The sequence below is a fragment of the Ictidomys tridecemlineatus genome, chromosome 4, assembly GCF_052094955.1.
Source record: "Ictidomys tridecemlineatus isolate mIctTri1 chromosome 4, mIctTri1.hap1, whole genome shotgun sequence".
NCBI lineage: Eukaryota > Metazoa > Chordata > Mammalia > Rodentia > Sciuridae > Ictidomys > Ictidomys tridecemlineatus.
This window is the reverse complement of record NC_135480.1, coordinates 146,072,369-146,085,685: the sequence shown is the minus strand read 5'-3', so window position 1 is coordinate 146,085,685 and position 13,317 is coordinate 146,072,369. Positions and strand designations below refer to the sequence as shown.

At 40.6% G+C, this 13,317-nt stretch overlaps 1 long non-coding RNA gene across 2 annotated transcripts in view; it reads left to right on the top strand.

The window, feature by feature from the left end:
• The first annotated feature begins 749 nt into the window (after positions 1-749).
• Positions 750-13,317, top strand: part of LOC120889804 (uncharacterized) — a 307,886-nt gene continuing 295,318 nt past the window's right edge. For both annotated transcript variants that reach the window (XR_013438107.1, XR_005733930.2), the window contains exon 1: positions 750-1,197. This is a non-coding gene — a long non-coding RNA (uncharacterized LOC120889804). The remainder of the gene's footprint in view (positions 1,198-13,317) is intronic.

Below are 13,317 nucleotides of genomic sequence, written 5' to 3'. Positions count from 1 at the left end.
CCTGATTCCTTGTTAGCAAAAAGGGAGATGATAATAATATTATATAATAATAGTAGTCTCTTTCTTACAGGGTGGTGGGGAGGAGTAAATGAATTAAGTATGTAATGAGCTTGGAACATGCCAGGCAGGTAATAAGCATTCTGTTAGATGTCATAATTATAATTTGCTTTGTCATCCCAGCTACCACCTACTTCCTTGTAGTTATCTGCTCATGTCTCCTTCAGATGATGCAAATTTGTTAAGGGGTAGGGTTTCTCTGGTCTACATCACAAGTTGTGTAGAACAATCACAGAAATTAGTCATTTCTTAAGAGTCATGCAATTTGAAGAGAAGGGGCCTTGACTCCCCCAAAAGGTTTGTGGCCGAATACAAGTACTTCCAGTCTATGGCCAAGGCCTGATAGTAAGAAAGTAGTCATCTAGTCAATCTTAATTGAGCCTCTGAATCTAGTCCACAGGAGAGAGAGTCTCTGGGATTCCCCACTGCATCGCTACTGCTCTGCAGACACTATCAGAGAGGAAAGAATCCAGTACTTGGGGCGATCCCCACAAGTGGGTGCCAGTTGCCCCCGGAAACCACACCTAGAGAAAGTCCCACCAAGTAGAGAGCCCCTGGCCAAGACCTTTTCCAACGGACACCCACTGGGCCGAGCAGTCTCAGCGAACAGCAGGTGTCACCCTTCTGCTGCCGAACCTCAATTGCCTTCAGGTGCCTCTTGCGCTTTCCAAACTTGTGTGTTTAGAGCTACCGCCCCGCGGGGTGGCTGAGCCCTTCTGTCTGTCTACAGCGCGTTCCTGTGTGGTACGGGGTCGCAGCTTTCCAGAGCGCTTCCCCGGGAGACCTGGGGCGTGATGTGTAGGGTGACAAATGCCAGCACAAGCCGGTGGACCGCTCAGAGGTCGAAGATTGAACTTACAATGGGACGGGGAAAGGTGGCCTACGCTTCCAAGTCCCTCCCCTTTCCCCTAGCAGTTTCTTGGTGTCGGGAACAGCGAGAAGGAGGCATCATTAGGACTCCCGGGAAGAGGCTTTGGGACCCTGGATGTGGCCCCAGCTCTGGCCTGCGACCTAGTCGGCTGGCAGTAACTGTGCTTCGTGACCGAGGATCAGCTCTTCCCACCTGGGCAGCTTTCGTCCCCTAACCTGAAATCTCTGCGGCTGGAAGTGCACGCGGCAGGGGAGGCGGAGGATGCGAAGGTGAAGTACTTGGGCGCCACCCACGCAGCCGAGTCCTGCTCTGAACTTGCGCCCCTTATGCGCGGAATTCTGATATAGAAGTAGGGGTGGGCGCGCCTAGTGCGTGTGAATATGGACGTGGGTGTGTATGGGGGTGCAGATATTCACTCAGCGCCTACAAAGATGCAGGAGGGTGCGCTTGGCGCACTTGTGTGGGAGTGCACGTGTGTGCGCCCGGCGCGTGTGTATAGATAGGGTTGCGGATGTGTGCGCTTGCTATGCGTGTTTGGTAGTGCGTTGTGCCCACTCAGCGCGCATGTATAGAATTCAGGTGTGTTCACCTGATGTGTACACGTCGGAGTGAGAGCACATAGGAATGAGCCCTCTGGAAATCCCTATCTGGCGACAGTAAATGCAGGACCACTTCTTCCTTCGGTCCAGAAAGGACACAAATAGGCCTAGTTGTGTCCTCGTTGTGCTCAGATAATTTTGTAGCTGCAGGCAGAAGTCTCTGGGACAAGTGTGGGGCTGACACAAGGCATTTTTTTTCTCTTTAATCCGTTTAGAACAGACCGGGAACTGATGTCTTGGAACTCTGGTTCCAAGGCAGTGGGCCACTTTGTGCTTACACGGAAGCTTTCTGTAGGTGAAGTTACAATGGTCAGGAAGGACTGAGTGGACACACATCAGTCTAACTGGCTCTGCAGCCATTGAAGTGTCCATACGGCATTATCCTTTGATTAAAAATATAACTTTCACCCAGGAAGTACAAGCATCCTGTGGGATCTGAAAGTGGTGAATATGCTAGGAATTCTTTGACTCTGGAAAATGCACAAAACTTTGCAAGTAAGTATGAGGGGGTTCATACCCCCTGACTCCAGCTCATACCTCCAAATAGGAAGTATAAGCAAGCCAGGAAGCCAAGATAGGAGACTTCTGGGGTTCCTTCTGCTTCTAATTTCTAGAGTCTGGGTGGCGTTTAAAGGGTTCTGTGTTATGAATTGTTTCTAGTGATAATTTCAAATAACTCAGGTATTGTATTCCTGCTTCTCATTATGAAGTAAGATACAGGTTCACTGCTGTTATCTCCAAGGCCTTTGAACAATGTTAAGCATATAGTAGGCACTTGATAAATATTTGTTGTGTAATGAAAGAAAGTTCTGGGATGTATGTTCTCCATTTATCATAGGCTGGAGTAGGTGTATTAATTATCATTTGATTAGTTTCTTAGGAAACTTGAGGCTTGGCAAGGGATCAATACCTGACTCAGTGGCTCCTTGATTTCTCTTAAATGCAAGAGAGAAAAAAGAGAAGCTTTCAAGTGTTTTTTTCAGGGAATTCTGAAACTCAAGGTGCAAAGAAGAGATCCATTCACCTAATATAATAAATTTGTTTAATCTATAGATATTTACAACATAGGAACACAAAAGAGCACCTTTAACGTTTGCATGTTACTTGATATCCTATGATTTTCTTTCCCACAAATGTGTGTTAAAAAATATTTGAGGTTCAAGGTGACTGAGGTTATAGACTCCCAACATGTTACCCAATGCCTAATAATAAGAGAACATGATTAGCTTGCACAGAGGACTATGCACAAATGGAACCCAAGCTAGACTAGTGGAAATGGAAAGAATAATTAAAGCTAAGGCAGGCAATCATGGTCACAAGATTTTTACTAAATTCCTTTGAAAAGATTCACTAACAAGGAAGCAGAGAACTCATTCTCCAATTGTAAGATGCGTTCTATGGATAAATGCAGTTATTAATCCTTGGTACCCTTGGTACCTTTTTGAGGAAAACTTTTAGAAAGAAACTATTCTGGAGTTCATTTTACTGTGTCACTAACTGGACCCTGTGGGTTGTAGCTTGGCAGAGCAAGCTGAAGAAGAAATTCTAATGAACTATTAGAAGAAAGACTTGGGTGTACTCAAACATCATACACTTAATAGCAGAATTCTGGTTGGCTAGATTTCTCCTGGGTTGAAGATTGGTCCAAATCTATTAGAATAGACTTTAGAATGGGTATAAGTGATGTACATTAAGAAACCTTATAGTTTCCTAGCTTGTGTCTAAAATTTGTTTTTCATCAAGTAGACTCTGAAGTAACTCTGCCTGTATTCATATCCTGGCTCTACATCTTATTAGATATCCTACAACTTTTAAACATTTTTATTAGTGCATTACAGTTATACATAATATTGTGATTCAAGTTGACATAATCATAGATACATGGAGTATAATTGGCTTAACTTCAGTCTCCAGTACTTCCTCTTCCTCTCTCCACCTCCCTCCTCCTTTTCCTTTCTTTACTGATTTTCCTTCTATTTGTTTATAGTATTTTAAAAAATTTGTGCTTTATGGATATACATAAAGATGAAATTCACTGTGGTATATTCATATATGTACATAGCATAATCTGGTCACTTTAATCCTCCCTTTTCCCATCCTTCTTACTTTCCATTCTTTCCCCATTCTCTACTCCACTGATCTTCCTTCTATTTTCAGATATGCTGCATTTATTGAATTAGTCACCTAATTAAGCTTTGGTTTACTTATCTATAAAATAAGGATAAGATGTATTCTGAGGAATAAATATGTATCATGCTTGGGACAAGGCCTGACATATATTAAGAATTCAATAAATGTTAGCTATTATTATGGATAATAGATTTACTTTCTTTTCCCCCCAACAACAATTTTCTTACAGTTCTGAGAGTTAGTAAGGCTGTATTTTTGTGAAAATGTTCTTAAAAAGGCAATTAAGAGCTGACATTGTATTAACATAAAAGCTAAGGGTGTGCCACATCCCTATGAAAGAAGAGAGAACATTTCTTTTGATTAATCTGGAAGAGTTAGAAAAAAAAATATATATAGGCCCCAAAACCATAAAGTATAAAAATAAAATGAAATTTTTGGGGCATTTGTTTTGGCTGTGAGGATTGTACAAGAATGGTAGGATTTTTGTTCCCTAGTGAATGTTCTTCTCATTAGAGAGGGAAAAATAGCAGAAGAAAAACCAGAGAAATACATTCTTTATATGGCCTGGGAATTCTAATCGCTCTTCATTACATTCTGTGATAACAGAGTAAGTGAGTTGAGGCCTGTAGACAGGAGTCTGAAATCAGTCACCCAAGAAGAAATATTCATTACTTCAACAAATGTCTGTTGAACACATTCTTAACCCATCATGGTGTGAGCAACAAATGAGCTAGATATGGATCTATCCTTATAGAACTAATGTTTTCATTGGAGGAAGACAATAACCAAAGACACTGCAAGATAAATTCAGAGTGAGGAAAATATTACAGGTAGAAAGTGTGGCAGGAAGGAGTTGGTGTGCTTGAGAGGACCAGGCAGTTGAGCCATCATGGTGGAGGGGGCATCCTGTGAGTTAGTGTTTCAGTTATTACAGCAGCCTAACAAGCTGCCTCATAGCTCGGTCTTTTAAAAGTCATTTACAGATTCCAGATTCTGAATGTTAGGAACCATGCACTACTGTTAATTCAGAAACCAGAAAGGGGTGATGGGGATTGGAAAAAAAGAGAAAAAGCTGGGGCCTGATGGTTCCTTACACTCTGATGGCGATATAACGATCCAGAGCCAGCTCAGCACACTTATTGTATAGGTTTTAACATCAAAAGGATTTTTTGTAAGAAAATTTCTTCAAAGTACACAGGACCAAGGTTGATATTCTGGACAGCCCGATTATAATTATCAACTTGCCTTCATAATTCTTTATCCCTGGAGCTGGTGTCAAAATTCAGACTGATTCAAGACTGATAGCACAGAACCTCCTTTGAATAGGGTGTCACCATAGCAATGGGGCAGTCTCAACTTGTGTCTTTGCACCAGGAGTTCCCAGCAGCAGCATGCTCCTGTCCCCCAGAGAATCAGAGACCATAATTCAAATTGCTGCTCCTGAGAGAGCAAGTCAGGGCTTTCCCTAGTTCTTTGTGGCATTGCTTGAGGTCACTCATTGGCATTCAGCTGGTAGCTGGGCTGGTCTTAGGGATTCAAGAAGGTTTCACACACCTGGGTTTGTACTTGGGCTGGTGTGTTGGTTAGTATTTATGTGTGTGTGACACTATGACTGGGCCATGATGCCCAGACATGTGGTTATTCTTGGTGTTTCTGTACGATTGTTTTTTTAGATGAGATTAACATTTAAATCTGTGGACGTGGAGTGAAGTAGTTTGCCCTACATGCGAGGACCTTATTCAATCAGTGGAAGACTTTAATAGAACAAGGATAACCTTCTCCTGGCGAACAGGAATTCTGCCAACAGATGGCTATAGGCTTTGAACTGCAATGTTGACTCTTCTTAGGTGTCCAGCATGCTGGTCTGTGCTGCAGATTTTGGATTTACCAATTTCCATAGTTATTAAACCCATTCCTTAAATTTCTTTATATGCACATAAAAGAGATGGGTCCTTTTCCTTCTGGAGAACCCTACCTGATACAGTTGGGGTGGCTGAAAGACCAGGACTGACAGTAGGGAATCCTGCCCATGTCCTCTTTCACATGATTTTATTTCTTCCTGATGTGGATTCCTCACTCCATGGCTGCTTTCTATGGAGACTCAGTGTTCCCAAGTGAAGTTTTCTAGCATACAAGGCAGAAGCTATATTGCTTTTCTTTGACCCAGCTGTGGAAATCAACTACTATTTGCTCTATCATGTTCCATTGTTTATTGAAGTGCCAGAGAAGTTGGAGACAATGTTCAAAACTGCCACAGTTAGATTAACCAGGTAACTGTGACACACACACACACACACACACACACACACACACACACTCACACACAATTTTGGAAGGACTATAATGACAGCCTTCTCCATCACAATGACTGAGATAGCTGATTGGGGAGCACAGATTTCCATGTGAACAACAATAGACTTCTGATTTTTCACTACTGGTTTGGGCTTGTCTCCACTCCTCCAAACCTCCCCACCAAACAAACTAACATGTAGGCCTACCCTAGAAAACACCTCTAGGGTGTGCAGATGGAGGGTCCAGGAAGCAAGAGGAGACTGGGCTGGAGGAGTTCTGTCTCCTAGTGCATCAAGCAGAGAACCCCAAGGAGATGGAATGGAGGTGAAAGAGATCAGGATTGTTTACTGGAGCACAGTATTTCTCCACGAGGCATGGCCAGCACTTGTGCCAAGAAGGATCTTCATTGTGAAGAACACTGCAGAATGGTTAGCCCTCTGGACCCTTGTCAGTAAATGCCAACATGCCCACACCCAGTTACTGAAACAACCTTCAGTTACTGAACAACCGTGCTACACTGCTGGCAGAACTCCTCTCACATGAACTCGCAGGAAAAAAAATACAGAAATGACAGTCCTCCTGGACTAACACTCTCAAATTCCCAGAACTGGCTCTTTTCTCTACCCACACTATCTGGGAAACACTGCGCTCATCTTTGTCACAGTAGTTCCAAACAGGAGACTGCTCCTGACATTCAGGTGAGACCTGACCTACTACTGCTTAGTCCCAGCAACTACTTACATTGTATCACTGCTCCATAGAGTCATTAAAAGGTGTAGAATATAACCCGTATCCTGCTAAGTAACTTTTTTCATTTTTAACATTTGTTCTTTTTAGACACTAGAATGTATTTTGACATAGTATATATTACATGGAGTATAACTTATTCTAACAGGATCCCCTTCTTGTGGTTGTACATGATATGTATTTATTTATGAATATAGGAAAGTTATGTCTGATTCATTCCACTGTCTTTTCTATTCTTCCTGCCTCCCCTTTGTTTCCTTTTGTCTAATCCAATGAATTTCTATTCCTTCCCACCCTTTATTTTGTGTTAGCATCTGCATAGAGAGATAACATTTGGCTTTTGGTTTTAGGGGATTGGCTTATTTCACTTAGCTTGATAGTCTCCAGATCCATCCAATGACGAACAAGTCATTGTTTATTTACCAAGAGCAATGCTTTCATGGTTTCATTGTAGCTTTCTAAGAAGATGTTTGGTGCAACTGAACTGAGACTTTCAGATAGAGTTGATTTTGTGTTCCAGCCTTATGGAATATTATGGGATACTTATCAGTGAAAAGAAAGCATTTCTTCCTTCTTCAGGCAGGAATGGTACCTTGAATGGATAAGTAATAAAACACACACACACACACACACACACACAAAGCCCTGTATGGCTGAGTCTAAAGATATAGAAGTGAAAAATAGAGGAAAAGCCTTATTATTATTATTATTATTATTATTATTATTATTATTATTATTGCCAAATAAAGACCCTCTGGATTTCCTTTCTTTCCCCATTTTCAGTAGACACACTAAGTTGTGGTTCTATACTCAATACTGATAAGCCAGTTCAGAGATGGGCAGTTTACTGATTAATATTTAGAGTAAATGCCACTTGGAAGAGAAATGAGGCTTGCAAATCTTGAGGAAGTTGTAGATAGTATGATTTATTATCCCCTAATTTTAAGAGTTAATATTTGAAGCACAAGCTATTGAGGCAAGAAAATAAAACGCTATTGATTGACATGTTTCTGCTTTGTGTTGTCATGGGACACATGGTATTTTCTCAAGTAATATTTTGTTGTATATAGTTATGATGTACAACATGATATCTTGATAAATATATATATATAAAATATCTGTCATGATTATCTATTTGTTTTTTAGTATGCAATATTATTAGCCATAGACCTCATGCTGTATTTTGTATCTCTAGACTTACACAGGATATTTGAAAGAATATTATTTCAAAATGTCAGACTTGTAGTGGAATAGGGAGCAGGAGCATGGGAGGAATAGACAAACTCTAGATAGGGCAGAGGGGTGGGAGGGGAAGGAAGGGGCATAGGGTTATTAATGATGGTGGAATGTGATGACCATTATTATTCAAAGTACATGTATGAAGACATGAGTTGGTGTGAATATACTATGTATACAACCAGAGATATGAAAAATTGTGCTCTATATGTGTAATAAGAATTGTAATGCATTCTGCTGTCATATATAAAAAATATATAAGATCAGAATCATTCGGACAATGAAAATCCCTTCTTCCACATTTTCCGGTCACAGATGATGTGCACCTGACAATCTGAAGCACAGACGTGAAAAGTGCACATTCTGTCATCACTATCCTCCCCCAACCTCCATGATTTTCCTTCCTTGAAAATTCCCAGTGCAAGGGGACACAGCCCATTTCCCTCTCCATTTCAGCCAGCGTTTTACCCTGAAGATTGCTGATCCACATTGAACTGGTTTTCCCAGTGCAATTGCATATTAGTGGAAAACAAACCCTTTGCTCAGAGGAATGAACTTACATCCTAGAATGGGGTCTTTTTCTTAGGTTTGAGAGAACTCTGGGTTTCCCAGACTGCTATGAAATCATAATATTTATCTCTATTTAGAGAAGATACTCCTCAGTGTTCGCATTATCTCTAACTTCACCAAATCCTGGAAGCTAGATAATAGTGACATGGTTTTGGTCTATTGGTCCCATGGATAGTGTCTTCAAAACCTCAGTACTTCCCTTTTTCCATAATATCTTCTTACGTTTGGTTACACACTGTTTAACTTGTAGTAAAGTTCAACTTTAAGCCACAAACCCAAAGTTGGGTTTGCCCATAGAATTAGGAAGCATTGTTTGATTGTGTTTGGAGAAAGCTGAATTTTTGAAAGATTCTAAACTCTTTAGAAACTTTATCGAGAGATCAAAGCAACTGACAATTCACTCTTGGTATATCTGAGACTGATTTGAGATTTTTCTATCCTCCAATCTAGCCATTGAAATCAAATTATACACAACCTTCTTGTTTTTTTTTAAGAGAGAGAGAGAGGAGAGAGAGAGAGAGAGAGAGAGAGAGAGAGAGAGAGAGAGAGAGAGAGAGAGAAAGAGAGAGAATTTTTAATATTTATTTTTTAGTTCTCGGCGGACACAACATCTTTGTTGGTATGTGGTGCTGAGGATCAAACCCGGGCTGCACGCATGCCAGGCGAGCGCGCTACCGCTTGAGCCACATCCCCAGCCCACACAACCTTCTTGTTAATTGCTTCATACCACTGTCACCTCTGTTTTATTGCTGAGGGCCATTACCAAGTAGGAATGATGCATCGAAATTTCCTTGCCAAGCGTACCCCATGCTGCTTAGAGGACATTCGATGGGACATTGCATGCATGCTTTAATAAGGTGACCTTGCTCAAGGACCAAGGCGGATCCAGGTTTAGAGCTGATCAGGTTTGAGGAAGTAACCGGCTCCTTGAGTTTAAGGCGTTGCCAGTTTAAGACAATGGGTTTTAGGGAAGTTGGAGATTGAAGATTATTGCTGGGATTAGGGTGTTCCTGCTGCTTGTTCCCGTTGAGTTCTCGTGAGATTGAAATGGGATTTGGAGATAGCCTCGTGGAGTAGGTGAATTGTGGGGGCAGATGGCAGAACGCGATTGCCCCTGGACCTGTGTGGAGGCGGTGTGAGAGCGGGAATAAAGAATTGCTGTTTGAACCTACGAAGCTGTGTGGTGGCTCGTGATTCTGGTGCCAAGCCGAGACATTGGCTTTGGCATTTTATGAGAACTATGATGGCCAGGTGTTTGATCAATTAGATCAGATTCCCCCATTTACTAGTTTGTGGCCTTGGAAGTTATAACAAACTTATTGAGTCTTAATTTTCACTCTTGGAAGCTGTTGTAATTTTTACCTTGTAAGATTTTGCAAAAAAAAAAAATAATAAACAGAACATTGAAAAGTGAAAATGCAAAATGACTTCTATTAATTTCAAAAGTAAATGGAGTCAAAATTATCAAGTACAAATAATGCCAAGGTATTTTTATGTGCAGTTGTAAAGTTGCCTCTTTCATGGAGCTTGTATTCTAGTACTATCCAAAAAGCATCAGAATACTTTCTCAGTGCTGGATTTCTGATGACCCTGTTAGAAAAAGATATTTTATGATTGTAAGGTCATTGCTTAGCATATGGATGGCCATGTTAAGTGACAGCCACCATTTTAAGGAAAAAGTTTCTCACTCTTCTGCCCAAGGGCTTTTCTGAGAGTCTCACCACTCCCTCATACCAACCTAACCCCTAACCACCCACGTTAGGACCCCCTGGCTCTGATTCCTGAACTGACAAATAAAGGCCACCTCTTTATAGGAGAGAGAGGCAAAACAGGCTTGGGTTCCAGGACTTGTATGGCAGGAGGGACTGGTGGTGACCCTTTCTCAGTAATGCCCTTGGGTAGGAAAGTGAAATTTTTTTCCTTAGAATGATGGCTGTCACTTAAGATGGCTAAGCAAGGAAATTATAGGTAACTCAGGACCCACAGGGTTCTTGGTATATGTGACAGAAAAGAATTTCAGCACAAGCCAGACAAAGGCATAGACAGAGGTTTATTTAAGAAGCTAGGTACACATTCAAGGGAGAATGTGGGCTGTATGGAGACTTGTGCTGAGGGTCCTATACTTATAGAAGGGCTGTAAGGGCTGTATCAGGGGCCAGACTGGAGGTGGATCCAGAGTGGAGCTGCCCAATTTTCCCCAAGTTTTTCTGCACTGTGTATTTCCCTCATTTTACAAGGGCACAGGTCAAGGTTTGCAACTGTTTTTTCTGCATCTCAGTGGCTAGATTCTGTATTTCAATGGGTTGTGGGTGTTTCACTTAAGATTGCATATTTTTCTCTCCTTATCCTAAGTCCCTATGTCAGTTTTTTACACTTCTTTCATGTTTGCAATATGGCCCATGGGCTGCAATTCCAACTCTGCAGAAGAATATTTACTCAGGACCTCCTTTTGCTTCCTTGTTCCTTCTGCTTGCACAGCTGATAAGTGTTCATTCACTTATCCCAACCCTATATATATTTGGGTCCTTTTCATCCTTTAGCTCAAAATTTGAAGGTTACATTCTCAGAAAGGACTTTGCATTATGCTGAGCATCCCTAGCTTCTGCTATATCCATTCCATGTATCCTAGCACTTTTCCTCCTGTAGCAACTTTCACAACTTGTAATGATAAATACAAGTATTTAAAAAAAATTATCCTTGGTTAAAATTGGACTTAGAATCACAGGCCAAAAAGCATAAGAATATTTAATGAGAAACCTTGAGAGGAAGGGAAGAGGTTGACCCAAATTCTTCTGAGAATGTGAGTGAGGCTGAAGTATGTTTTCCAATTAGAAACCATAAAGGGAGAAAAAATAGAGATCATGGAGCAGGTGAGGTGAAAGGACTGTTAGAGTGGTATGTATTTGGAATGCTGTCACGGTGCGATTAAGTTCTCCTGGTCAGTCTCTTTGCTGAGAAAAGTTAAAAGGTCTCCAGTGATATTTTGTTTTTAAGTATGGAAAGTTTATTGTTATCTCTGAGGAAATGTAGGTCAACCTTGAGGCTATTATAATGACTGAAAAGCTTGTTTAACATGTTGCTTATGGGAAATTGTATTTACTTACTATATGTTTGTTTTAGAAAATTGCATTTGTTAGAGTGTTTGTTGTAGAAAATTGGATTTATTCACCCAGCTGTGTTGTGCACTGCAGCTCTGTGATGCACAGCTTGCTAATGTTCCTCAGGAACTCTCCCCGTGTTAGGGACAGGAGTTAATTTCACTTATTGATTCATACAATTTGCATTTATTGCACATCTACTAAGACCCAGGCTCTATTAAAGGAACTGAGGCAATACATTAGTTATCTATTGCTGTGTAACAAATAACCCTGGGCTTCGTGGCTTAAATGAATACACATTTATTATCTCAATAGTTTCTGTGGTCAGAATTCTACACATAGCTTGGCTGGGTCTTTTGCTTCAGGGTTCCTCAGGAGCTGCATTCGAGGCTCTGAGTACTGCTGAAATCTTACACAAAAACTAGTCAAAAAATCCTTTTCTAAACCCACGTCTGTAGGTGTTGGCTTAGTTTAGTTCATCAGCGAGTGTCCCTAAAGGTCCAAATTCTTTACTTGCTGTTGGCTGGCACCCTAGTTCCTTATCACATGGGCTTGCCCAACAAAAAGCTCACTAAAACAAGCAGGGAGCAAAGGAAAGTCATCACATTTGTGAAGCTTGTATTCTAGTGCCATTCAGAAAGCATCAATATCATTTGTTTGTGCTGAACTTCCTGCAGGCCTAATTGAGCACAAATAAATAAATGAAATATATTTTGTGCTTCTAAGGATTCATTGCTAAACTCTACATGGAAATTATTCTTTTGAAAATTATCAGATTCAGTCTTCCCTGAACCCCTTAGAGTGTTTGCACTTGAAGGGCAGAACTAAAAAAATGCATTTATAAGTCTATAGACATTTCTCAGGAGAAACAACAATGATTCCTGGAACAGAAAATCAGCTCCAGTGTGCTTTTGGCTTCCAAGTCCTTTACTGAATTTTGGATAGCTGCATGGAAGAGTCCCTATTTATGAAGAGGGAAGACCTTGTTGTGGTGATTTCTATTTAATTTGTTGTCAGCTTTATTTCACCACAGCTTCATCTCTTCCTGTGGAGGCTTAGCTGGCTTTTCTTCTTCATGTGAAAGGGCTGAATTGAAGATAGATTTTTTTTGTCTTGTACTTAAGGAGCAGACACTGTTGGAAATATTTTTATTAAGTCTCTCACGGGCAGACAGACTGATCTGCTATTTCAAAGACTGAAAATTACAGTGAAACTTTATAAAGTGAAACAAAGGAATTAGTACAAGATGGAGAAGGTGAAAGAAAGAGTGAAGAAGAAAGGAAAGTCAGAAGAAAGGAAGCACATTGAGTTTGTACATTCCATGGATGTTACTATTTTATGTACTACCTATGTTTTATGGCTTTATCTAAAAGTAATTATCTAAAACATATTTCACCAACGTTGACATTTACAAACATTGATTTAGAACCTACACTTTAAAAGACATGAAAATGAACCCTCTATAGATTTCAGAGAATATATATGTCTTAGACCTTGTGTGTCAGAAGATCAAAATTAATGAAAGTTCATAATTGGAAAAGGAAAGTGAATCTATGTCATGTGCATGCTCTTGGCCTAACCCAGCCCAACTAGTGATGCCACAGGTGGATCCCAAGATACTTGTAAATATTATAAATTTTTATGAAATATTCTGACACATTTTAAAAAAGACTGAGGCCAAATTCAGCAACTGGCCTAAGATGTTAGGAAGAAAGAG